The sequence below is a fragment of the Anabrus simplex genome, chromosome 2, assembly GCF_040414725.1.
Source record: "Anabrus simplex isolate iqAnaSimp1 chromosome 2, ASM4041472v1, whole genome shotgun sequence".
In the NCBI taxonomy this organism is placed as follows: domain Eukaryota; kingdom Metazoa; phylum Arthropoda; class Insecta; order Orthoptera; family Tettigoniidae; genus Anabrus; species Anabrus simplex.
The window spans coordinates 650,494,091-650,521,159 of record NC_090266.1 but is presented as its reverse complement, the minus strand read 5'-3'; the positions used below and the strand labels follow the sequence as shown (position 1 = coordinate 650,521,159).

Sequence of the window (27,069 nt, the reverse complement as noted above, 5' to 3'; positions counted from 1 at the left end):
CTAAACTTGCCTGAAGTTGAATGGAATGGAGCTGCAAGTGAAGCCCATGAACAGAAACTGGCAAATAAGTTAATTTGGGAGTGGCGACTCGTCTCAATAACTTGCTAGATGTATTCTTGGTTAAACCATGGGAAATTGTTGATAAAACTGAGGTAATTGAAGGAATAGGTGACCATAAGGCTGTAATAATGGATGTAGGACTCGTACCAAAAACGCTTAATAAGAGGGTCACACAAGACAAGAAATTATACAGAAAAACTAAAGTTGATGAATTTGGGACTTACCTTAAATCACAATTCAGTTGTTGGATAAGTGAAGGGAATGATGTGGATACACTTTGGGCTAAATTTAAAGGAATCATTTGGGAAGGAGAGAAGAGATTTGTACCTGTTAAGAAGGGTAAAATGACCTCAGACCCTGTTTATTATAAAGGGAAATAAGAAAATTAAAAAGAAAATGTAGAATAGTAAACAGAAAAATCAAAGAGGGTAGGGAGAATAGAGAAACTAGAAAACAGCTAATGAGGGAACTGAATAGAGTGAAAAAGGAAGCAAAAGAGAATTATATGAATGGCATACATCAAGAGGGCAATGACCACAAATGGAAATGGAAAAAATGTATTCATATATTAGGAATCAAAAAGGAAAAGGAATCCAAATTCCTACAATGGTGGGAGAAGGGGATGAACACTATTTAACAGATACTGAGAAAGCAAATCTATTTAGTAGGGAATTCAGAGATTCAGTAGAAGATTGTCAGGAGTTGGAAACCGTAACAGAAGGTAGAGAGGGGGAGACACACAGGGAAACAAGAATCTTCTCATTCACAAATGAAGGTATTTGCAGAGAAATCCAACTGCTTCGGCAAGGAAAAGCAGCATGAAGTGATCAAATTACTGGGGAGGTATTAAAGACAATGGGGTGGTACATAGTGCCTTATTAAAATTTCTCTTTGACTATGTCATAAATAATAGTGTAATACCAAAGGAATGGAAGGAATCTATAATAATACCAATTTATAAAGGAAAGGGTGATAAAAGGAAACCAGAGAACTACAGACCAATTAGCCTGACCAGTATAGTTTGTAAAATACTGGAGAGTTTAATAGGAAAGTACATCAGAGGGATATGTGATGATAAAATTGGTTCATGAGGAGCCAGTATGGATTTAGAAAGAAATTTTCTTGTGAGGCAGAACTGGTGGAATTTTAGGACATATCAGATCAGTTGGATTCAGGAGGCCAGTTAGATTGCATAGCCATAGATCTTTCCAAAACGTTTGATAGAGTGGAACATGGAATATTATTAATGAAGTTGGAGGGAATAGGATTGGACGTAAGGATTATACGTTGGATAAGAACATTTCTAAATTCAACGGTTCAGAAAGTCAAAGTAGGAAATAATATATCACAGGAAGAGAAAGTTTGGAAGGGAATTGCACAGGATAGTATAATCGGTCCGTTACTTTTCTTAATATATGCAAATAATTTAGGGAACTTTATAACATCGAAAATAAGATTGTATGCAGATGACATAATTGTTTATAGGGAAATAAATACCATTGAGGATTGTTCAGAATTAGAAAGGGACCTTGAGTGTATCCAGCAATGGGTTGAAGAAAATAATATGAAGGTTAATGGACGCAAATCAACTGTTACAACATTTACACGTCGCCATAAGACCTATCTGTGTCGGTGCGACGTAAACCCCATAGCAAAAAAAAAAAAACAACATTTACAAACAGGAGCTTTAAAACTGAATTTGAATATACTTTGGATGAGGTAGTTATGCCTAAAGATGGCAAGTGCAAATACTTAGGTGTGAGATTTGAAAGTAATTTGCACTGGAAGGGTCATGTTGATGACATTGTTGGGAAAGCATTCAGATCGTTACATGTCATAATGAGGCTACTTAAAGGATGCAACAAAGAATTAAAAGAAAAAATTACTTAAGTATGGTTCGTCCATTATTGGAATATGCAGACAGTGTTTGGGATCCTCACCAAGAATACCTAATAAAAGAACTAGATGGTGTGCAGAGGAAAGCAGCAAGATTTGTAACAGGGGATTTCAGGAGAAAGAGTAGTGTATCAGAAATGTTAAAGGAACTTGGGTGGGAAACTTTAAGTAAGAGAAGGGAGAAAACTAGACTTATAGGATTATATAGAGCCTATACAGGAGAAAAAGCATGGAGAGAAATGCGTGAGAGGCTTCGGTTGGAAAATAATTATATTGACAGAACTGACCACAAGTACAAAATTAGAAGGAATTTTAGCCGAAGCGATTGGGGTAAATTTTCATTCATTGGGAAGGGCGTGAAGGAGTGAAACAGTTTACCAGGGGTAGTGTTTGATCCTTTTCCAAAATCTGTACAGATATTCAAGAAGAGAATGAACAGCAACAGAAAAATGAAATGAAATGTTAGAGGGCATTCGACCAGTGCCGGATATTGTAAATAAAAAATGTGTGTTATTAAATTAATTCCATCCCCTGGTCTATGGAGTTTGGACAGCCCAAGTAGGGGACTGCCTGTAGGAGTGAAGTACAGTGGGGACTTCGAGGGCCCTGGGACCGCTACGGTAGCTGTGAAGGCCCTTCAGGAACTCTGAAAAGTGGTGGCAAAAGGGGCTCTGGTTAAGACGCAGCAGGTCGTTATGCTACTTAGGTTCCAAAATTGGTAAAATATAAATATGTAAATAAATACAATGTTAATTTTAATCTTATACCAGTTGTATAGCATTATTAGAAGTAATTTCACATACTGTATATGAGTTGACTATGTTTGTAAGTACAGGAGATATTATAAGTAGAATTTTTTAAACAATATAAATTTATTAAGGATGATGTGTATGTTTAATAAAAAAATTATTAGTGTAAGTTGTATAATATTGTATTCTAGGAAAATTTTCTTCGTCTCTTGTAAATTTAAAATTTAGTGCTTGACAATAATGTATTTTAGTGTACCATTTGCCACCGAGGTAGACACCTCATTCGCAAATAAAGAGATTTGATTTGAAGTCTATAATGCCCACCTCCTTTTCCAAACCCCCCGTGTCTTCTTTCGTGTGTATAACGCAGTGCTCTCATTTGTTTATTTATTTGTATTTATACACATATCCATATCCATATCCATATCCATAGGGTGCACAATAAAACATTTCACGGAGGAGAAGAATATACATCTGATGAAAGCACAGACATATAGAGTAAACCTGCAATGAGCAACAGGATTCTGAAGCCAGAAGTGTGCGGCCTTGCCATCTTACGTCACTACACTACCCCGATGCATTAATGTAAAATAGCAGCCGAAATGGGAATATTGGATAGGAGATAATTAAAATATTTAAAATCACATCGAAATAATAACAACAACACTGATTAATTAGACCTATTAGTTCCTACATTTTACTGTTAAAAAAGAAACACTGGTATATCAATTTACGAATGCTTAAAATAGCTAACGTCGTTAAACCGATATACGGTCAAATCTGTTTCCATTAAACTCTTTTACAGCACGATTTACACGTGTTTTCAGGTGTGTTTGTTTTTCCGACCCTTGTCCCGTTTCTGTACAGGGTCGGGTATGAGGTGAGATGAATCTGTCGTGGCGAAATTTTATGACCGGATGACCTCCCTGGCTTTAACCTTAACAGAGGAGTTGATGAGATGAAATTAATGACGTCATATATGATAGCAGGAAGGAGAGGGTGGAATCCGATACCAGCACATAGCCTTCTCCTGTCGAATAGTACCAAGGGGTCTGCTCGAGGCTTATCCTCGCCATCCGACGGACGAATCACCATCAACGGCGTCATATGCCCTCACTCCATTTGGGCGCTGTGGAATGGTTTGAAATTTAATCCAGGCTTTTGGCACGGAATCTAATGATTAGATATTGTATACCACCACCTCCCCTACCTTGCCGGCCAACATTCTGATAGTGAAATCTTTTTCGGCCAATGGGACTCGAACCGGCTAACCATGATGTCAGACTGTTTAGACTTCAACGAAACAAGGCGGGCTCTCACACGTATTTTCAGGTACAGTAATGAAATTACACCAATAAGGCGATAACAGTGCGTTTCCTTTGAGTTTAGATCTAAAGCATGAGAGCATAAAAATTGAAAAAAGGAACAATGTTTCATACAGCGTAGCTGTGACTTCATTAGGTGTGTTCCCTTTCATGTCTGAGCTTAAACGATTGCATGTATTCTCTCCGAAATAGATCTCATTAAGTTTGCACACATGAAGAACATCTTTCGTAGGAATATGCAGATTACATCCATTCTTGAAAGAAAAAAATGGATGAGGATTTTCTAATAATCATTTTTAATCTCATTTTTTTCTTCTCAGTAACTACTTCTGTTTGGAGACGCCGGGGTGCCAGAATTCTGCCCCGCATTTCTTTTACGTGCCAGTGAATCTACCAACACGAGGCTGACGTATTTGAATATCCTCAGATACCACCGGACTGAGCCAGGATCGAACATGACAATTTGGGTTCAGAAGGCCAGCGCGTTATCAGTCTGAGCAACTCAGACCAGCTAAGGATTTTCTTTTTGTACAATAGCGTTATTGCAAGTATCATACGGTAATAATAAACTGATTAATTTCTTTACCAATAATGTTCTGTGATAATAAACCTAACATCTATTTTGATTGATACAAGCTCACCTTTTCTTCAACTCTAATTTTAACAGTAGTTTTGATATCCTTACACTGTATCTTTAAATAATAGAAGAGATCGAGGCTATTATTATTCCATTACTAACATCACCGAAACAAAAACTTAACTTATAACCCAATGTTGTACTATGATTATTATTATCAGGCCTTAGCCGCACTTCATCACAAGGGGGCTAATGCCGACAAATATACACCGGGTGGTACTCAATAAGGCACCTTTAATAGTAAATAAAAATGCATTAATAAGTAGGCAATAGGTGTACATATGCAAATGGACGCCACTTATCGGTGTATTGAAACTCCTATTCCTTCCTTATTCTTTCTTCATAAATAGGAAAAATCACACCCAAACACTACGCAGGCATTCACCAGGTATTCACCTACCACACAATAGTTTGCCGAAGCATCAATATGAAATGTGCATTAAAACAAGATAAAACACAACTGCACTTAACACAGTAACATGCATATTTACAGTGGCTCTGTAGTGATGTAAGATGGCGGTGGTCGCTTGCTTCGGGATTCACATGCAGCATTGCTACGAGACTGGGCGCTGCCAGTCTATTTACTGTATGTATGTCTTATGAGTCGACCTATCGAAAATCACAAGTATAAGTTCGATCGTTCCTTTCGATTGATTCTTGTGGCACTGGCGCCGAGAACTTGAAAGGTGAAGGAAGGTATGTGTCAAAGGTTTGAAACGAGTTTGGTGTGGGTGTGGACAGTTTTTGTCCACTAGACACGTTAAAAGCATCATTGTTATTGTTCTTCCAAATTTTTAGGATTTCGTAAGTGTTATATTAGATTGTTATGAAATTACATGACTGTTGTTTCAGAGTTGTTGTAATTGCAGATCCTAGTGTCATATTCTTTTTCTCGTATATTACTTGATCTAGTCACTCCGTATGCCCGAACATGGTCAATAATTTTATTTCGGATTGTTTTAGATATTTCCTATATTCTTCTGAACGCTGACATATTTTTTTGCATATATAGTCTTAGTATTAACCTCTACTTGGGTGGTTTAAATCTTGGCAGTATCAATGAACAGTCAAGAATGTTTTATATTTTAGTCCGCGAGTCAGTAGGTTTATAATAATTATTAACATCATTTTAATTAGAGAAGAAACTCAAGAAGGGTAAGATAGAAGATACATTGAAAATTGGTAACCTGCTCTTCTAAGGATGTGTAAGACCTCAATAGATTAGATCAGCTGTAAAACAAAATACTTCTTCGTTACATTTGTATTGGTGAGATATGAAGAATATTGCTCCCAAAGGTGACTATATAAGGATGTGCCCTGGGGAGGTAAAAGGACAAATATGTATTTAACATTTGGCATTGGAACGAAAGAAGGTGAGCAGGTTGTCTCAAGCTAGTGCATAATCATAGCTTGTGTGCAGGAAAGGAGGTAGAGGTATGTAATTAATATAACTTGTATGACAGATGCCGCTGTCCTTCATTGCAAGCTGCCCGTCTTGTCCAGCACTGGAATTTGAATGTATACAGGCATGTGAACGCAGTCTTCACCACTAATACCTTTGCTTGGCTTATACTTACAACAAATGTCTGTTACAAGAACCTAGCTAGAAGAGGCCAATGGTGATAAATTAAAACACACACAGCTGAACAAAGACTAACCCCTTACATCTCACTCCTCTGAACAAATCATTGTTGTGCCTGCAAAACCCACTATGTGAAATATTTTAGCTCAGAACTTTGGCCAATAAGGTTATATCATCTAAGGTTCATTATTGTACAACTATTGTCAGGGTGACTATATAAGGATGTGCTCTGCACAAAACATGTATATGTGCTGCGGGTCAGTATTTCTCCAAAAATATCACATATTGATTACAATATTGAACTTGCACGAACCATCCAATAGTTTTAGCAACCGAGCAAGTTGACTATGCAGTTGGGGTGGTGTGTCTCTGAGCTTGTATTTGAGAGATGTTGGGTTTGAATCCCACCGTTGGCAGTGCTGAAGATGATTTTCCATGGTTTTCCATTTTCGCACCAGGGAAATACTGGGGCGGTACCTTAATTGAGACCATAGCCGCTTCTCCCCAAGTATTCGGGAGATAGCGGTTTCGAACCTCACTCTCAGCAGCCCTGACGATGTTTTCCCGTGGTTTCCCATTTTCACACCAGGCAAATGCTGGGGTTGTACCTTAATAAAGGCCACGGCCGCTTCCTTCCCACTCCCAGCACTTTCCTCTCCCATTCTCGCCATAAGACCTATCTGAGTTGGTGCGACGTGAATCAACTTGCAAAAACTTGCTTCTCCCCAATCCTAGCCCTTTCCCATCCTTCTGTTGCCGAAAGCCTTTGATGTGATGGTACGACATTAAAACACTAGTTGAAAAAAGTATTAGAAGTTAATATATTTTTTAATGTGAAAGTTAGTTTTGTGGAAAAGTGAGGGGAGGGGGGTAGTTTGTGGATAACATAGTTGTCATAAAGGTCCATATCTTTTGATGATGTAGATTTTATTGAGAAATGATGTGAATGCGTTTTCCTTTTTTGTCCGGCCCCTCAGTGTAGGGGGCATCGCGCCAGCCTGTCACCCGGCGGCGCCGGGTTAGATTCTCAGCCGGGTCAGAGGTTTTAAATTGTAAATGATTAATATCCCTGGCCTGGGGACTGGGTGTTTGTGTCGTCCTTAACGTTCGTTTCCTCACATTCAACACTTTACACCTCAACCATTCACAACATACACGCAGGGTCCTCACATATGGTGCAAGTAGGGGCAAAAGATCTTTCTAGGTCGACACCCCGAAAAAATAGCATTAAAAAAAAAAAAAAAAAAAAAAAAAAGTGAATGCGAGAGATTTTGACTGTTGAACCTAATAGGGGAAAGGTTGGTGGATAATGTGGAATTTCAAATTCAGTGGACAGTAGTGAGGACGACTATTTGTGGAAAGATGCCAGTGACGAAAGTTCCTGTGGTGAAACTTCAGATGACGACGGTGACAAATTTAGGGTGCGGGTCTTATTCGGTGGTGGGTGGTATTCAGGATTATATGGTATTCCAGTCAATGTTAATATATTCAAGGTGGCAACGCGGAGTCTGGCTTTCCTGTTATTTTGTCTTCTTTTGGTGTTTCTTCATATTGTTTGGATGAGCAAAAGCATGTTTCGTTTTTGTTACAAAGCTCCCAGGCGACATTGCCAAACGCACTTCACCCAGTCCTGTACTAACGCACTGTCCATCCAGCTGTACTCATGTGTTCTAACAGTAACACCGGGCGGTAAGTTTCCTTTCAGAAGTGTTTTCCTTTTTAGAACCACAAAATGGAGGGAGTTTGGTTCCATCCGCTAATACGCACAACATTACTGTGCTTTGTTGGTTTCCGTTACCACCTGTTCTGATGGGTACACTTTTAGAACCTTTCGTATCCACTGTATTTTCCAATGGCATTTCAAAATAGGCAGGTGTCTTGTCAGCATTCCCAGTTTGCGACAGCAAATAAGAATTTTGCTTCCTCAAATAAATAATGTAACTCTGAAAGTCCATTAATTTTTCTTCATACGGCCCAGGGAGACGTGAAATAGATGTACGTCTCCGAATGCACAATCCCTTTCTCCGATAAAAGTTTTGGATCCATCCGCGGCTTGCAGTAAAATCCTGTGTTTTGAGTTCTTTTGAGATCTCTAGTGCTTTCAATTGACATATTTCAATAGAAACACCATATCCTAATTCAAGTTTTTCTATCACAGATTTGTAGAGTAGTTCTTCAGTTTCTGGAAACACTTCATTCCGCCTGCGGAACGCTCTGCGATCGCCGTTACTTTTTAGAAGTTTTTCCTTCTTCCACCAGTCATGAATACATGATTCATCAATGTCATACTTTCTGCCAATGGCATGATTTCCGTATATTTCAGCCTCGCTTACAACTTTAAGTTTCTCACGCACAGTAAATGACAACAGACGCTACATTGAATCCATCACTTTCTATCGAGACAGCACTTTCACGGGATAGATACGGAACTCGAATTTGAGCGAGGTAGACTTCCCTTAACCAACAGTCTCGACTCTCGCGAAGTACGATATCCCACGAGGTCAGCTATTCGCGCACCCAGCATGCCAGCAACACTTGTGAATCAAATGACGATCGAGCATCCGCAGAGGCAGTTTTCATATTTACCCATATTCTTTGATTTACCGTATTTCATTACCTTACATTTCGTGTTTACACGCCACTGTAATCGTGTTGAGAAAAAATCGATCTTGTTTTCTAGAATGAAACTAAAACACAATAAGTCCTGAATGCCCATTTACATGTGGTATATTGAGTACGGTAACCGTATTCAAATCTAATTGAGTACTCCATTTAAACGTAGTAAATATTTACGAGAATGAATGGCTTGAATATGACCCGCACCCAAGATTTAGAACCAATATTTTGGGGGAAAAAGTGCGAATGGTATTCGGGATTATATGGTAAGTAATTTACTAAAAGGGGCGACCAAGGAATGATTGTATTAGAACCATGAAACTACTTGTGATTCGTACCATCATGCGAGGAACACAATGGGTCGCCTTTACTTGCGAGTACCGGGCGAGTTGGCCGTGCGGTTAGAGGTGCGCGGCTGTGAGCTTGCATTAAATAACACTTGTATGTTTTATTATTCATCCACCTATTCAATACAATACAATTTCAAAAATTAGGACATTTTCCTTATCAAAACTGTTGACATGAAATTAATATATTAGATGGTTCATGTTTTGCCTATCAATAGTAGGGATCATGAGCCATATTTTTCACCTTTGGATAGATCAGGTACCTGATTGGAAATAATTTATGAATGCTGTTAAAAACTATGTTGTTTAAAATGTATTGGAGATTGTTAAACAACTATTACAATATAAAATGTAGTATGCTGTTACTTGACAATATTTGTGATAATATTGGAGTCTAAAAACATGACAATTATTTGAGGATTATGACATATTAAAAGATATTACAATGAAGATAAAAATCAGAAAACACATTCCGTGTAGTTGTCAGATGGCGTATTGTTAAAAACTTACGGGAAGTTGAGCAGTGGTAATGGTCGTTGGTTGTTGAAGTTAATAAATGTTGATTTTCATTTATTTGCTTATAGATTTTGAAGAATTTTTATATGGCCTGTTTCCTTTTGAGATAACATTAGTTGGAAATGTTGGTGCCGTAGGCTATATTGAAGTCTTTGTAGGCGTCATTAGACTATCTTCTTTGATGTGGTAAGAGTTTGTGATGGGTATGGCTCTTTGCTGTTGGGCGTGTTGAGGTGAGCGTATTAGTTGGAAGGGAACGTTGTTGGCATTAACCAAAGGTATGATGAGTTCTGTAATTAAAGCGTTAATTTGAAAATTTAATGAATAACCATAATTGGAATTAAGGGGCTGAATAGTGGATGTTAAATGAAGTGTTGACACTTACCCCTTCGACCGCTGAGATGTTAGTTTACGTTGAGAGTTTTAGAGTAACTGGCAGTCGCTGAGCTCGTACTACGTGTGTTGTATTTGTGAAGTCTTGGTGGAGGGGGTTGAGCTTGAGAAGGCGTGGCTGAGGGCCCATTCGCTGTGTGTGAGTAGGAGTTGTCGGCAGTGGGTGGAGGGGAGGGGGGTGGTGTGTGTGTTGGATTGCTGGGCGTGTTTACAGATTTGGTGCTAAATATTTTGTAAAACTTATTATTCAGAAGGAATGGTTTTAGTAATAGAATTGAAATCTGTTCATAAAGAGGACTTTTGTTATCTATTACGTCATTTTTCTTCTCTTTGTTAAACTGTTGATCTAAGATGATGTATAAGTTTTCATATTCTGTCATGAGCTTACTTTTTTCAATTCTTTTTAAAATTTGTAAATCCTGATCTATTGTAGTAAATTTGTGACTTGTTTCTTTCATGTGGTTACTCATCGCAGAGAACTTATTATGTTTTTGGGCGTTATAATGTTCTGCATATCTAGTTGAAAAACAGCGGCCAGTTTGACCAACATAAGAGAAATTACATACGGAGCATTTGAGTATATATATACCCGAGCTTGAATATTTATTATTGGTTGAATTGACTGAGTTATGATTAAAAAATAAATTTCGATTTGTATTCTGCGTTGTGTAAGCGATTTTCACCTCATGTTTTCTTAAGGGATTGGTGATTTGATGGATTTTGGGTTGGTATATTTGAATTTCGCGAATTTTGGTTTGTTGGGTTTTATTGGAGAAAGGTTTGTGGTTAATTTTAGTCTGACTTTATTAATGATTTTGATCATATCTAGATTGAACCTGTTGAATCTGGCTATTTCTTTTAAGAAATCTAATTCATTTTTTAGATTATTCGGTGAAAGAGGGATTTTTAATGCTCTGTATATTAAACTGTAATAAGTGGCTTGTTTATGGGAATTTGGGTGCAAAGATTCGTTTTTTATAGTTATTGGAGTAAATGAAGGCTTGCGGTAAATTTGGAAATAGAATTTGTTCATAACTCGCGTGATACTAACAGCATATTACATTTTATATTGTAATAGTTGTTTAACAATCTCCAATACATTTTAAACGACATAGTTTTTAACAGCATTCATAAATTATTTCCAATCAGGTACCTGATCTATCCTAAGGTGAAAAATATGGCTGATGATGCCTACTATTGATAGGCAAAACATGTACCATCTAATATATTAATTTCATGTCAACAGTTTTGATAAGGACAATGTCCTAATTTTTAAAATTGTATTGTATTGAACAGGTGGATGAATAATAAAACATTCAAGTGTTATTTAATACAAATATTTTCAATACAGACCCAAAAATGAAATTTATCACGTGTAACGTGAGCTTGCATCCGGGAATAGTGGGTTCGAATCCCACTGTCGGCAGCCCTGAAGATGGTTTTCTGTGTTTTCCCATTTTCACACCAGGCAAATGTTGGGGCTGTACCTTAATTAAGGCCATGGCAGCTTCCTTCCCACTCCTAGGCCTTTCCTATCCCATCGTCGCCATAAGACCTATCTGTGTCGGCACGACGGAAAACCACTAGCAAAAAAAAAAAAAATTACTTGCGAGTAGTACCACTATGTTAGGTACCCAATAGGTTTGTGATTAGTAGCAGCAGAGAGTGGTTCACTGTGGTTTCCAGTACCCGTGATTAGTACCATTGTGAGAAACACCACTGGTCTGGGCTTTGGCTGTGGCTAGTACTACCATATAAGCGACACTGTGGGTCTGCGTTGCCTGTGATTATTGCCCACTATATGCGGACCAGCATGATAATTCCGGCGCCTGTGATTAGTACACGTAGGTGAAGAACACCATGGTTTGCGCTGTCTATGTGTGGCGCCAATATGTGAGAAACACCATAGGTGCGTTACCTGTGCGACGTACAATACTTGTGAATAGTACCATGATGTGTGGAACACCGTCAGTCTACGCTACTTTTGATTAGTACCGCGACATGACAAATACCATCGTTCTACTTTACTAGCGATAAGTACCATTACGAGAGGCCGTTGACCCGGATTTTGGACCCGTTCAGACAACAAGCATCCTCGATTCAGGATTGTACTTTAGAAGCAGTCCCTTGGTCAGTAATACTATTGTTTATGATAGTTTCTGGGTCAGATCCACTGATCGTTTTATATTCATATCCATCCATTCATTCTTCATCACATTTTTTATTCTGTTCAGTTGTTGATTTTGAATTTTTAAATTGTCATTACATTTCGTCTCATTTCGTTCCATTAGGGGCCGATGACGTATATGTTAGGCCCGTTTAAGCAACAATCATCATCATCACAGAATCCCGGTCTAGAAAGCCAGGAATAATGGCCAAGAAGATCCGTCGTGCTGGCCACACGGCACCTCGTAATCTGCAGGCCTTCGGACTGCGGAGCGGTTGCTTGGTAGGCCATGGCCCTTCGGGATGTTTCGCCATGGGGATTGGTTTAATATGTATACTACGCCAGCGTCCAAAAGTTAAGCATAAGTTGCGAGTAAGCAGAGCATCAGGAAATACACCGCAAATTGCACGACGCATGCATCTACCTACCCTATGTGTTCGCTGTGTATAGGAAAGGAGTGTTCCCTGCTTTGACTAGCGGCGTAACCGCAAGGTAAACACAGCCAGTGCCTGCGCCCCATATTCCCTCAGTCGTGTTTGCCCTGTTATAGTGTGCGGAGTGTAGGCTCGTGGTGAACGTGACAGCATAATTGCACGACGATGCCATTTGGATCCCTGGCCACCTGGAAGCAGGCCAGACACAGATCGAAGTCGCCGTATCCTTGAACGTGCCACAAAGTGTCATTTCCAAGCTTTGGAGATGATTTTGAGACACGGGAGATGTTAGTCGTAGGCCAGTATACCAGGTCGACCAATGGTAACGACCCTACAGCAGGACCGATATCTGGCCTTAACTGCCCAACGAAATCGGAGTGATCCTGCAAGACAATTCTCGGCGGAGCTTGCAGCCGTCTCAGGGGTTGCTGTTTCCCGGCAAACTGTGTACTGGAGGCTCAGAATAGCAGGGCTATTTCCCTGACCTTCAGCGGTATGCATCCCGCTCACACCAGCACAGAGGCTTACTGTGGAGCCGTCAACATCGAAACTGGGCCATGAATGAATGGAGGCATGTGCTCTTCACAGATGAATCTCGCTTCAGTTTGCAGAACGATTCCCGTTGCACATTAATCTGGAGAGAACCGGGTTGCCTATACAACCACAGGAACATCGTGGAACGGGACCAGTATGGTGGTGGTGGCGTCATGGTTTGGAGCGGCATCATGTTGAATGGCCATACGGACCTGCACATCTTCATGGGTGGTCCAAGGAACTCTGTTAACGCTCAGAGATACAGGGATGTGGTACTGAGACCTTATGTTCGACTCTTCAGAGGTGCGGTTGGTCAAGACTTCCTCTTAATGGACGATAATGCCGGACCGCACTCCGCTGCTCTGGTGGATGAATCTCTGGCTGGGGAAGACATTCATCGCGTGGACTGGCCAGCGAGGTCTGCGAATCTCAATCCTATAGAACATGCCTGGGATGCATTGGGGAGGCGAATTACATCCCGTCAGCCTCCACCAAGGACCCTCCAAGACCTTCGCATTGCCCTTTCGGAGGAATAGGATCAACTGCCGCAAGAGCTCTTGGACCATCTGATAGAGAGCATGCCACTTCCCTGTGAAGCATGTGTGGCTGTTGGAGGTAACCATACACCCTATTTACAGCATATTATGTTATGGAAGACATTGCCAAGTTTTGTTAGTTGTTGTCAAAGGTGTACCTTAGCTATCAGAACCTTTCTGACACTGTTTTTTTGGACAAGTTGAGTGACATATGGTGTGTGATTCAGCTTCCGTTTGTTCAGCAATCCATCTGACATTCCTATCAGGTGGTATGGCCTTGTTTAGTGATTATGCTTAACTTTTGGACACTAGTGTAGTATTCCCATTAATGAAACTGTAGCCATCATCAGCAGCAACCTAAGACAACTCAGTTATAAGAGTATTCTTGAAATAGAAGAAGTTATGAATATCCTAAAATTTGTCCTTAATAATAATTATTGCCGGGCTGAGTGGCTCAGACGGCTAAGGCGCTGGCCTTCTGACCCCAAATTGGCAGGTTCGATCCTGGCTCAGTCCGGTGGTATTTGAAGGTGCTGAAATACGTCAGCCTCGTGTTGGTAGATTTACTGGCACGTAAAAGAACTCCTGCGGGACTAAATTCCGGATGTGCTAGGAGTAAGTGATATTCGGGTAAGGGGAGATAATGAGGAAGAGATAGGAGATTATAAAGTGTACTTGACGGGTGTTAGAAAGGGAAGGGCAGAGTCTGGGGTAGGGCTCTTTATCAGGAATACCATTGCACGCAACATAGTTTCTGTTAGGCACGTAAATGAGCGAATGATGTGGGTAGATTTGTCAGGAGGAATTAGGACAAGAATTGTGTCCGTGTATTCACCATGTGAGCGTGCAGATGAGGATGCAGTTGACAAGTTTTATGAAGCATTGAGTGATATCGTGGTCAGGGTCAACAGCAAGGATAGAATAGTGCTAATGGGCGATTTCAATGCGAGAGTTGGGAATAGAACTGAAGGATACGAAAGGGTGATTGGTAAATGTGGGGAAGATATGGAAGCTAATGGGAATGGGAAGCGTTTGCTGGACTTCTGTGCTAGTATGGGTTTAGCTGTTACGAATACATTCTTCAAGCATAAGGCTATTCACCGCTACACATGGGAGGCTAGGGGTACCAGATCCATAATAGACTATATCTTAACAGACTTTGAATTTAGGAAATCTGTTAGGAATGTACGAGTTTTCCACGGATTTTTCAATGATACAGACCACTATCTGATCTGTAGTGAACTAAGTATCTCTAGGCCTAGGGTAGAGAAAGTGAAATCTGTCTGCAAACGAATAAGGGTAGAATATCTCCAGGACGAGGAAATTAGACAGAAGTACATGGATATGATTAGTGATAAGTTTCGAACAGTAGACAGTAAGCAGGTTCAGGATATAGAAAGTGAATGGATGGCGTACAGGGATGCTGTAGTAGAAACAGCAAGGGAATGCCTAGGAGCAACTGTGTGTAAAGATGGGAAAAGGCGAACATCTTGGTGGAATGATGAAGTGAGAGCAGCCTGTAAACATAAAAAGAAGGCTTATCAGAAGTGGCTCCAAACAAGGGCCGAGGCAGACAGGGATTTGTACGTAGATGAAAGAAACAGAGCGAAAGAAATAGTTGTTGAATCCAAAAAGAAGTCATGGGAAGATTTTGGTAATAACCTGGAAAGGCTAGGTCAAGCAGCAGGGAAACCTTTCTGGACAGTAATAAAGGATCTTAGGAAGGGAGGGAAAAAGGAAATGAACAGTGTTTTGAGTAATTCAGGTGAACTCATAATAGATCCCAGGGAATCACTGGAGAGGTGGAGGGAATATTTTGAACATCTTCTCAATGTAAAAGGAAATCATCATGGTGGTGTTGCAAACAGCCAAGCTCATGGGGAGGAGGAAAATGATGTTGGTGAAATTATGCTTGAGGAAGTGGAAAGGATGGTAAATAAACTCCATTGTCATAAGGCAGCAGGAATAGATGAAATCAGACCTGAAATGGTGAAGTATAGTGGGAAGGCAGGGATGAAATGGCTTCATAGAATAGTAAAATTAGCGTGGAGTGTTGGTAAGGTACCTTCAGATTGGACAAAAGCAGTAATTGACCTATCTATAAGCAAGGGAACAGGAAGGATTGCAACAACTATCGAGGTATCTCATTGATTAGTATACCAGGCAAAGTATTCACTGGCATCTTAGAAGGGAGGGTAAGATCAGTCGTTGAGAGGAAGTTGGATGAAAACCAGTGTGGTTTCAGACCACAGAGAGGCTGTCAGGATCAGATTTTCAGTATGCGCCAGTTAATTGAAAAATGCTACGAGAGGAATAGGCAGTTGTGTTTATGTTTCGTAGATCTAGAGAAAGCATATGACAGGGTACCGAGGGAAAAGATGTTCGCTATACTGGGGGACTATGGAATTAAAGGTAGATTATTAAAATCAATCAAAGGCATTTACAGTATGTTGACAATTGGGCTTCAGTGAGAATTGATGGTAGAATGAGTTCTTGGTTCAGGGTACTTACAGGAGTTAGACAAGGCTGTAATCTTTCACCTTTGCTGTTCGTAGTTTACATGGATCATCTGCTGAAAGGTATAAAATGGCAGGGAGGGATTCAGTTAGGTGGAAATGTAGTAAGCAGTTTGGCCTATGCTGACGACTTGGTCTTAATGGCAGACTGTGCCGAAAGCCTGCAGTCTAATATCTTGCAACTTGAAAATAGGTGCAATGAATATGGTATGAAAATTAGCCTCTCGAAGACTAAATTGATGTCAGTAGGTTGTGTGTTCTCCCAGGATGGTAATATAGTAAGTGAGATTGAATCAAGGTGTAGTAAAGCTAATGCAGTGAGCTCGCGGTTGCGATCAACAGTATTCTGTAAGAAGGAAGTCAGCTCCCAGACGAAACTATCTTTACATCGGGCTGTTTTCAGACCAACTTTGCTTTACGGGAGCGAAAGCTGGGTGGACTCAGGATATCTTATTCACAAGTTAGAAGTAACAGACATGAAAGTAGCAGGAATGATTGCTGGTACAAACAGGTGGGAACAATGGCAGGAGGGTACTCGGAATCAGGAGATAAAGGCTAATTTAGGAATGAACTCGATGGATGAAGCTGTACGTATAAACCGGCTTCGGTGGTGGGGTCATGTGAGGCGAATGGAGGAGGATAGGTTACCTAGGAGAATAATGGACTCTATTATGGAGGGTAAGAGAAGTAGAGGGAGGCCAAGACGACGATGGTTAGACTCGGTTTCTAACGATTTAAAGATAAGAGGTATAGAACTAAATGAGGCCACAGCACTAGTTGCAAATCGAGTATTGTGGCGACGTTTAGTAAATTCTCAGAGGCTTGCAAACTGAACGCTTAAAGGCATAATAGTCTATAATGATTATGTATGTATGTATGTATGTGTGTGTGTAAATGTTAGTAGACTCTTAAGGGATAATCTCATTTATAAATAACAAAATCAGGATCCTGGTCTAGTCTAGAGAAGATATAATTGGCTGATGATGCTTGTAATCCAAGCTAAATATGCCCCACTATAATCTAATGTAAAAAAAAGATGATATCCTAATTATAAGGATTTTATTGTATTGATTAGGAGGCTGTTTAAAAAAAAACTATATATTTTAAGAAGAAAACTTACCACTTAGTCGAGCAGCTCGTCTCCTTTCTCCCAAGTCTTCCCAAAATTTTTGTAACGCTAATCTTTATTTGGAAATCACCCAGAACAAATCAAGCTGCTTTTCTTAAGTTTTTTTCCACTTCTTGAATCAAGTAATCGTGGTGAGGGTGCCATACGCTGGAACCATACTCTAGTCGGGGTCTTACTAGAGATTTCAATGTTCTGTCCTTTACATCCTTACTAAAACCCCTAAATACCATCATAACCATGTGCAGAGATCTGTACCCTTTATTTACAATCCCATTTATGTGATTACCCCAATGAAGATCTTTCCTTATATTAACACCTAGCTACTTACAATGGTCCCCATAACGAGCTTTCACCCCATCATCGCAGTAATTAAAATTGAGAAGACTTTTCCTATTTGTGAAACAACCTGACTTTTAACCCCATTTATCATACCATTGTGTACTGTCCATCTCACAACATTATCAAGGTCATTTTGCAGTTTCTCACAATCTTGTAACTTATTTATTACTCTATACAGAATAACATCATCCGCAAGAAGCATTATCTCTGATTCCACATCTTTACTCAAATAATTTATATAAGAAAACATAAAGTTACAAAAGTACTGCCTTCAGGAATTCCCCTCTTAATTATTACAGAGTCAGATAGTCACCTACTTTAATTCTCTGAGATCTGTTTTCTAGAAATATAGCCAACCATTCAGTCACTCTTGTCTAGTCCAATCACACTAATTTTCGCCAGTAGTCTCCCGTGATCTACCCCAGGGGTTTTGAAATGGTGGCCCGCAGGTTGCATGTGGCCCGTGAAGCTACTTCTTGCTGTCCGCGAGGACTTCCAAAAAAATGTATTTTAAGAAATGTGAAGAAAGTTTACGAAAAATATATGATAGCTCATTCAGAAATGTGTTCATTTTTATATCCTGCATAGACCAAAGTCAGAACTAATTCTTTCTTTAATATTATCTATATTATCTCCTGGCTTTTAGTATTCACTTGTGCTGAATAGATTCTTTGATTTAATAAAATGAAAATCCAAGCTTCGCCGGAAAATGAGCCCTCACAAATACCAGTTCTAGGTCTTAACTATTACAAAAATGAATATGGGATCCATACCAATTCTCGAACTCCATGCCAACCTCACTGTGGCGTTTTTATTCAACGTACCATGCAATGAATAGCTGAGTTGTCTTAGGTTGCTGCTGATGATTGGTATAAGAAGCAGTTTCATTTCTTCGTTCTTCTCTCATTGGCAGTATTGGCTGGTACACAGTGAAAATATTCAGGGAAGTACTTCTGGAAGTACATTGTTGGGATTTTAGGCTCTTACAAATAAATAGCATTGTGCCCTTCACACTACTCCCACTAAATTGTCCTTTTTGTTTTAACTACTTTATTAATTTTAGTTTGTCTTTCATTTTACTTTTTTCATTTGTCAAATATTAATTCAAATGAACTGACATTGCTGGGTGCTCTTCCTCCAAATTCAATCGTCCTGGGTATAATAGTGATTATTCTTAATTTCACTCTTTTATTCAATTGTAAAATAGTGTTTTAGGCAATTAAAGTTATTAGATCTTCTTTTCAATTTCATATTATTTTGTATACAGGTACCTCTGTTCTGTTTGCAGAATTTTACGAAAATTGGCCTATTATTAAAGTGCGGCCCGCCGTCATGCTTCAGGTTTCCAACGTGGCCCTTGAGTTCTTACTAATTGAAAACCCCTGATCTACCCTAAGGTCAATTGCGATACAGTCCATTTGATCTCCTGAATCCAAGATATGTCGTATATCTTGCTGGAATCCTACAAGATGAGCTTCAGTGGAATAACCTTTCCTAAACCCGAACTGCCTTCTGTCAAACCAGTTATTAATTTCGCAAATATCTCTAATATAATGAGAAAGAATGCTTTCTCTAAGCTTAGGTGCAATGCATGTCAAACTGACTGGCCTGTAATTTTCAACTTTATGCCTATCACCCTTTCCTTTATACACAGGGGCTACTATAGCAACTGTCCATTCATTTGGGTGTAGCTCGATCATGCAAACCTCGATCAAATAAGTACTTCAGATATGGTACTATATCCCAACCCATTGTCTTCAATACTGTTTATCCCCCGGAATCTTATCAATTCCAGCTTCTTTTCTAGTTTTCAACTTTGTATCTTATTGTAAATGTCGTTATCATAGGTAAATTTTAATACTTCTTTAGTATTAGTCACTGCCTCTATCTGGACATTATCCTTGCAACCAGCAATCATTAGATACTGCTGACTGAATACTTCTGCCCTTTGAAGATCAATGACCTTGATCTAACCGTATCGAGATTTGATGATCATTTCAAATTCAAAATATGTATAGGAAACCCACTCAAACATCGGCCACCATTAGGGCAGATTCTGTACACCCCAATTCACACAAGAAGGTCTCATATCGCAGCATGATTAATAGAGCATTCAGTATTCCTTTGTCCCTGTCTGACCTGGTAGAAGAATTAAACATCATTTGGCAGACAGCTTTAGCTAAGGGTTTCAGCCTGCAATTTATTAATAAACTTATTTATAAGATAAAATGCAAACCTAAATCGAATCTAAATAAAGAATCAAAACCTCAGACTAAGTACGCTCTTTTTACATACAATAATAACAGCATTCACCACTTAACTAACCCTTTCTTCGAATAGCATTCATGACCTCAAACAATAATTTTTCTAAATTTTACAATTCCAGTTTATTGAATCCAGTTAACAAATTCACACGTTCAGATGTGTATAGATCGAAATGTTCTGTTTGCAGCAGTACGTGTTTTTGTCAAACGGGGAGAAGTTTCAAAACTCTGTTTTAGGAGCATTTAAACGCTGTCGAGCATAATAGATTCTCTGCTTTGGTGTTACCTATTCATGAGGCTAATCATCATTTCTCCACCATTCAACAAGATTTGGACATTATTTCAATCAAAAAAGCATTTTTCTTAATATTGTAGAAGAGTACTTTATACCTCTAGACCAGTTTTCTAATTCTGCTTTCAATTTGGATGAAATTTCAAAAACACTCATGTCCTCATTGAGTCAATTATTTCCTTAGCATCCAAGTATTATGCTAAAAACTTCATTACAAGTCACACAAATGATCCTTTTAACAGTTCCCCTCCTTCTCCTCTCGTGCCTTCCTCATTCCAACCTTTCCCTCTCTTCCCTCCCTCCCTCAGCTCTGCCTCTACTTCCTTCTCTGCTATGTCACAACACATTCAGAGCTGTAGTCGTCACTGACAGCTGTGCTGGGTACACCTCTGTAAACTTGAAGGATAAGCTTTCTCTCTTTTATTTGTCATATTCCTGTGAGTTTGTTTCAATTCGGTCAAATAATTTTCTTTCTTTCTCTTTTAGTTATTCCCCATTAATGCCATTATGAATAGATAGACATGCTTTAATAACACCGGGATATCCTTCACTTATTGTAACCAAAAGAAGATTGTTCCTTATTTGCTACGGCCATTGACATGCACATCAACAATTGACCAGTTTTATTTGCGTCAGCACTGACATTCTCTTGTAATGTATATTTTACTATGATCCATGGTGGGACTACCAATAGACAGTGGCGTTTTACATCACCCTTATTCGACAGAAATGAAGTTTTGAATGCAGCTACACCGAAATCATTTTCAAGTTTCATTAATCTGTGATCCACTATATTTTATCCCAAATCGACCATGTGTCTAATGTCTGGATTTTTAAATGTGTACATTAGTGTATTTTATCTATTTGTAATTTAGTCTTAACTCAGGAGGTTTAACCCCCTTTTGTTTATGATGACACTATGTCCTTCTAATTCCAATTTTTATGATGAATAGCTGAAGATTACCACTTTGTATGGTCAAAACTACAGAGGGTGGCCAAATTATTAGACTAAAGGTGAAAAGAGTGAATAAGTACAGTTCCTCAATAAAATATTCTTCATTAAACATACTTAATGCTAATATTATACATGTAACAATATCTTGGGTATATTTAGAAGGAATAGTTCATTGTGTGGGTTACTGTAGTCAGTCCTAGTTCGTGATCCATGGCCAACGGCTGAGTGGCCTATTAAGTGGTCCTGAGAGTTGGGATACCAGTTGTTATGGAATGGGAGTGGGCATCTCGGACATATTCTGAGTCATGGCCCTCCTTGTGCTTAGGCGGCTAGGACTATACAATCCACCGGTGGTCCTTAACCCGTTAGAGGAGAGCTCCTCACTTGGACTATGTGTAATTAGGGTAGCATCCTGCTTCATGAATTTACCAAGCTCAGAACATTTTAAACAAGCCTCGGACCTATGGGAGTAACAGAGTCCCACTCTCATTGGCAGGCGAGGTACTCCATGGAAACAATTTGGCGAAAGAAATGGAATTTGATGGGGAGCTATCAATATTAATGGAGCTTATGGAAGAAAGAAAGTAGAACTGGCTGAGTCAGCAAAGAGGATGCATCTAGATGTGCTAGGAGTAAGTGATATACGGGTAAGGGGAGTTAACGAGGAAGAGGTAGGAGATTATAAATTGTACTTGACGGGTGTTAGAAAGGGGAGGGCAGAGTATGGGGTAGGGCTGTTTACCAGGAATACCATTGTACGCAACATAGTTTCTGTTAGGCACATAAATGAGCTAATGATGTGGGTAGATTTGGCAGTTGGAGGAATTAGGATGAGAATTATCTCAGTGTACTCACCATGCAAAGGTTCAGATGAGGATGAAGTTGACAAGTTTTATGAAGCATTGAGTGACATCGTAGTCGGACCCAACAACAAAGACAGGATAGTGCTAATGGGCGATTTCAATGCCAGAGTTGGAAAGAGAACTGAAGGATACGAACGGGTGATAGGTAAATGTGGGGAAGATATGGAAGCTAATGGGAATGGGAAGCGTTTGCTGGACCTCTGTGCTAGTATGGGTTTAGTAGTTATGGAGACATTCTTCAAGCATAAGGCTATTCACTGCTACACATGGGAGGTTAGGGGTACCAGATCCGTAATAGACTGTAATTTTACTGACTTTGAATTCAGGAAGTCTGTTAGGAATGTACATGCTTTTTTTTTTTGAATTTCTCGCTTATAACAGACCACTTTGCGATCTGTAGTGACCTAAGTATCTAGGCCTAGGATAGAGAAAGTGAAATCTGTCTGCAAATGCATAAGTGTAGAAAATCTCCAGGACGAGGGAATTAGGAGTACATGGATATGATTAGTGAGAAGTTTCATACAGTGGACAGTAAACAGGTTCAGCGTGTAGAAAGAGAATCGGTGGCATACAGGGATGCTATAGTAGAAACAGCAAGGGAATGCCTACGAACGACTGTGTGTAAAGATGGGAAAAAGCGAATATCTTGGTGGAATGATGAGGTGAGAGCAGCTTGTAAACGTAGAAAGAAGGCTTATCAGAAATGGCTCAAAACAAGGGCCGATGCAGACAGATGAAAGAAACAGAGCAAAACAAATAGTCGTTGAATCCAAAAGATTTCGTGGGAAGATTTTGGTAATAACCTGGAAGGCTAGGTCAAGTGGCAGGGAAACCTTTCTGGACAGTAATAAAGAATCTTAGGAAGGGAGGAACCACACCCGGGCGACTGGAGTGGGACAATGATGATGATGATTATGATGAAGAAGGGAGGGAAAAAGGAAATGAACAGTGTTTTGGGTAATTCAGGTAACTCATAATTGATCCCAGGGAATCACTGGACAGGTGGACGGAATATTTTGATAATCTTCTCTATGTAAAGGGAAATCTTCCTGGTGCTGTCTCGAACAACCAAGCTCATGGGGAGGAAGAAAATGATGTTGGTGAAATTACGCATGAGGAAGTGGAAAGGATGGTAAATAAACTCCATTGTCATGAAGCAGCAGAAATAGATGAAATTTGACCTGAAATGGTGAAGTATAGTGGGAAGGCAGGGATGAAATGGCTTCATAGAGTAGTAAGATTAGCATGGACCAGGCGAATTGGCCGTGTGGTTAGGAGCGCGCAGCTGTGAGCTCGCATCCGGGATATAGTGGGTTTGAATCCCACTGTCGGCAGCCCTGAAGATGGTTTTCCGTGGTTTCCCATTTTCACACCAGGCAAATGCTGGGGCTGTACCTTAATTAAGGCCACGGCCGCTTCCTTCCCATTCCTATGCCTTTCCTGTCCCTTCGTCGCCACAAGACGTATCTGTGTCGGTGTGACGTGAAGCAACTAGCAAAAAAGGAAAAAAATTTAGCATGGAGTGTTGGTAAGGTACCTTCAGATTGTACAAAAGCAGTAATCGCATCTACCTATAAGCAAGGGAACAGGAAGGATTGCAACAACTGGGTATCTCATTGATTAGTATACCAGGCAAAGTATTCACTGGCATCTTGGAAGAGAGGGTGCGATAAGTGGTTGAGAGGAAGTTGGATGAAAACCAGTGTGGTTTCAGACCACAGAGCGGCTGTCAGGATTAGATTATCAGTATGTGCCAGGTAATTGAAAAATGTTACAAGTGGAATAGATAGTTGTGTTTGTTTTGTAGATCTAGAGAAAACATATGGCAGGGTACCGAGGGAAAAGATGTTTGTCATACTGGGGGACTATGGAATTAAGGATAGATTATTAAAATCAATCAAAGGCATTTATGTTGACAATTGGGCTGCAGTGAGAATTGATGGCAGAACGAGTTCCTGGTTCAGGGTACTTACAGGGGTTAGACAAGGCTGTAATCTTTCACCTTTGTTGTTTGTAGTTTACATGGATCATCTGCTGAAAAGTATAAAGTGGCAGGGGGGATTCAATTAGGTGGAAATGTAGTAAGCAGTCTGTCCTATGCTGAGGACTTGGTCTTAATGGCAGATTGTGCCAAAAGCCTGCAGTCTAAAATCTTGGAACTTTAAAATAGGTGCAATTTGTATGGTATGATAGTTAGCCTCTCGAAGACTAAATTGATGTCAGTAGGTAAGAAATTCAACAGAATTGAATGTCACATTGGTGATACCAAGCTGGAACAGGTAGATAATTTTGAGTATTTAGGTTGTATGTTCTCCCAGGATGGTTATATAGTGAGATTGAATCAAGGTGTGGTAAAGCTAATGCAGTGAGCTCGCGGTTGCAATCAACAGTGTTTTGTAAGAAGAAAGTCAGGTCCCTGGCGAAACTATCTTTACATCGGTCTGTTTTCAGACCAACCTTGCTTTACGGCGCAGAAGCTGGGTAGACTCAGGATATCTTATTCATAATGTAGAAGTAACAGACATGGAAGTAGCGAGAATGATTGCTGGTACAAACAGGTGGGAACAATGGCAGGAGGGTACTCAGAATGAGGACATAAAGGCTAAGTTAGGAATGAACTCAATGGATGAAGCTGTACGCATAAACCAGCTTCAGTGGTGGGGTCGTGTGAGGCAAATGGAGGAGGATAGATTACCTAGAAGAATATTTGACTCTGGTATGGAGGGTTAGTGAAGTAGAGGTAGACCTAGACGATGATGGTCAGACTCAGTTTCTAACGATTTAAAGATATGTATAGAACTAAATGAGGCCACAGCACTAGTTGCAAATAGAGGATTGTGGTGACGTTTAGTAAATTCACATGAGGCTTGCTGACTGAACGCTGAAAGGCATAACGCTCTATAATGATTCTCTATGTATATAGAAGGAATTTTTCTGTTATTTGGTTTGTTGTGGTAGTGCTGCAGTCAGCTGGTGCTTCATCTTGTGGATTATGAACATTTAGCCTATTAGCGTTAAGTATTTTATCGTAATATTAATTGAATGAGTGTGTTTTTGGAATTTAAATGCTTCTATTAATTTAGAGAATTATTCTCTCTTGTGTTCTATATACAGGAAACACTAAACAGACATTGTATTTTCAGATTTTAGTGTGAAGTTGAGTCATGAATCAAAAGTGAGGTTATGGATAAGGCAAGTGATTTATCTCCTGAGAAAATAGCAGTTGCACGTGTTCTTTTACTAGAAAAGATTTACTCGCAGAGGGCCATAGCACAAAAATTTAATATATCCCAAAAAAAAAAAAATTATAGAATGTAAAACAGTGCTGTAAAGGGCTCGTAGTGGGATATGTGGACGTAAACAAAACTTAGTGACAGAGGCGTGAGAAAACTTAAAAATCTTGTCCTACAAAATAGGAAATCAACTAATAAGGAACTCTCCCTCAAAATGCATGAGTATGGAGTGGATGTGTCGCCAAGAACAGTGCGTAGAACCTTGGTAAGGAAGGATTTCAAACTTGTCGGCCTTGGAAGAAAGCCAAGATCACTCATTCAATGGCTGTGAAGTGCCTTAAGTGGGGTAGAGGCCTCGGACACTCGACCCCATTAGATTGGCAAAAATTAATCCTTTTATTTACTTATTTCTGCAATATTAAACTTCAGAAGTTCATTTAGAAGGAATAATTACTGGAGGAGGACTGCAAGAGTAAAATGTCACATATTAAGAATTTTTGGAAGTTCGTTTTATTGTTATGTATGGAACTGTTTCCCCCACTCTTTGAATGTCAGTTATAAACTGAATGTCACAATGGGGCCTGTTTTCCTGCCAGGTGATCTTTACAGATGAATCTATCTACTCTATTTGCGATGAATCCTCCCAATACATCAGGAGGAAATCGAACGAGGAATTCAACATTGATTGTGTTCAACAAAGTGTTAAACACCCAACCAGTGTGATGGTTTGGGGAATGTCAGTGTGTGGCCCTGGAGATATTTATATTGTAGAGGGAACTATAAATCAGTATCAGTACAGAGTACTGAAAGAAGTACTTCTTTCAAAAGCAACTGGCATGTTTCCAAATGGCAAATTTGTCATGATGCAGGATGGAGCTCCCTGTCACACGGCAAAGAAAATGTTGAATTATTAGGCTGAGAAGGTAGACAGTGTTCTCCCCTGGCCAGGGTACTCACCTGGTCTTAACCCTATTTATTATCTCTGGGCTGTGATTAAGATGAAAGTGAAGAAGAGTTACATCACTATGGACATTGACATCCCTATAAGGACTTCTCATAATTTTAAGTCTTTAAATAATAATAATAATAATAATAATTATTATTATTATTAGGCTTGTTATTGAAAACATATTCTGCTTGTTACGATTGCTCTTTGCATTTAGCTTAATGTAATATCACTGTTCAGAAATGGCAAATTCTTTCAGAAATACGTTGAAGGTTCTCTGATGGTCTGCTGAAGTTGGTGAGCATTATATTGGGGAGAAGGTCATCAATAATCAATATGCATGATATGTAGTATGTAGGCCTAATATAAACAGCATCGTCCATCCCCAGGTATGAAATGCATGAAATTAATTCTTAAATGATTGTTTTTGGTACAGGCGTTGCTTGATTTCAGAGGAATAACTGGATGTCGGAAAAATCTCAAGGTGTACATGGTGTGTTTGATGCATGTATTGTTGTAGTTTCCTTAGTTTTTGTCTTCATGCTTAAAATCTGCAGTTGTCCAGTTTAGTGGTGTAATAGTGCAAGCTCCCTCTCCCTCCTTTGTGGCTGTTAGCTTGCGTATAATAGGGGCTTCCTTCCTAATGCTTGCCTTGTCCTATCTCTTCATCACCATAATACGTCTCTGAGACGGTGTGATTTAAAACAAATAGCTTCCTCTTCTGTGTATCCTTTTCTTTG

At 39.5% G+C, this 27,069-nt stretch overlaps 1 protein-coding gene across 5 annotated transcripts in view; it reads left to right on the top strand.

Annotated features, from left to right (window-relative positions):
- Positions 1-5,326: 5,326 nt before the first annotated feature.
- The window catches only part of LOC136862991 (uncharacterized), a 414,724-nt gene continuing 392,981 nt past the window's right edge, over positions 5,327-27,069 (top strand). Inside the window, exons 1-2 of one of the 5 annotated variants that reach the window (XM_067139298.2) lie at positions 5,335-5,363; positions 26,589-26,718. The gene's annotated coding sequence lies outside the window, so the exon portion shown is untranslated. Of the gene's footprint in view, positions 5,472-26,586; positions 26,719-27,069 lie in introns of those variants that run through there. The other 4 variants (XM_067139299.2, XM_067139297.2, XM_067139300.2 and 1 more) reach the window with 4 other exon arrangements.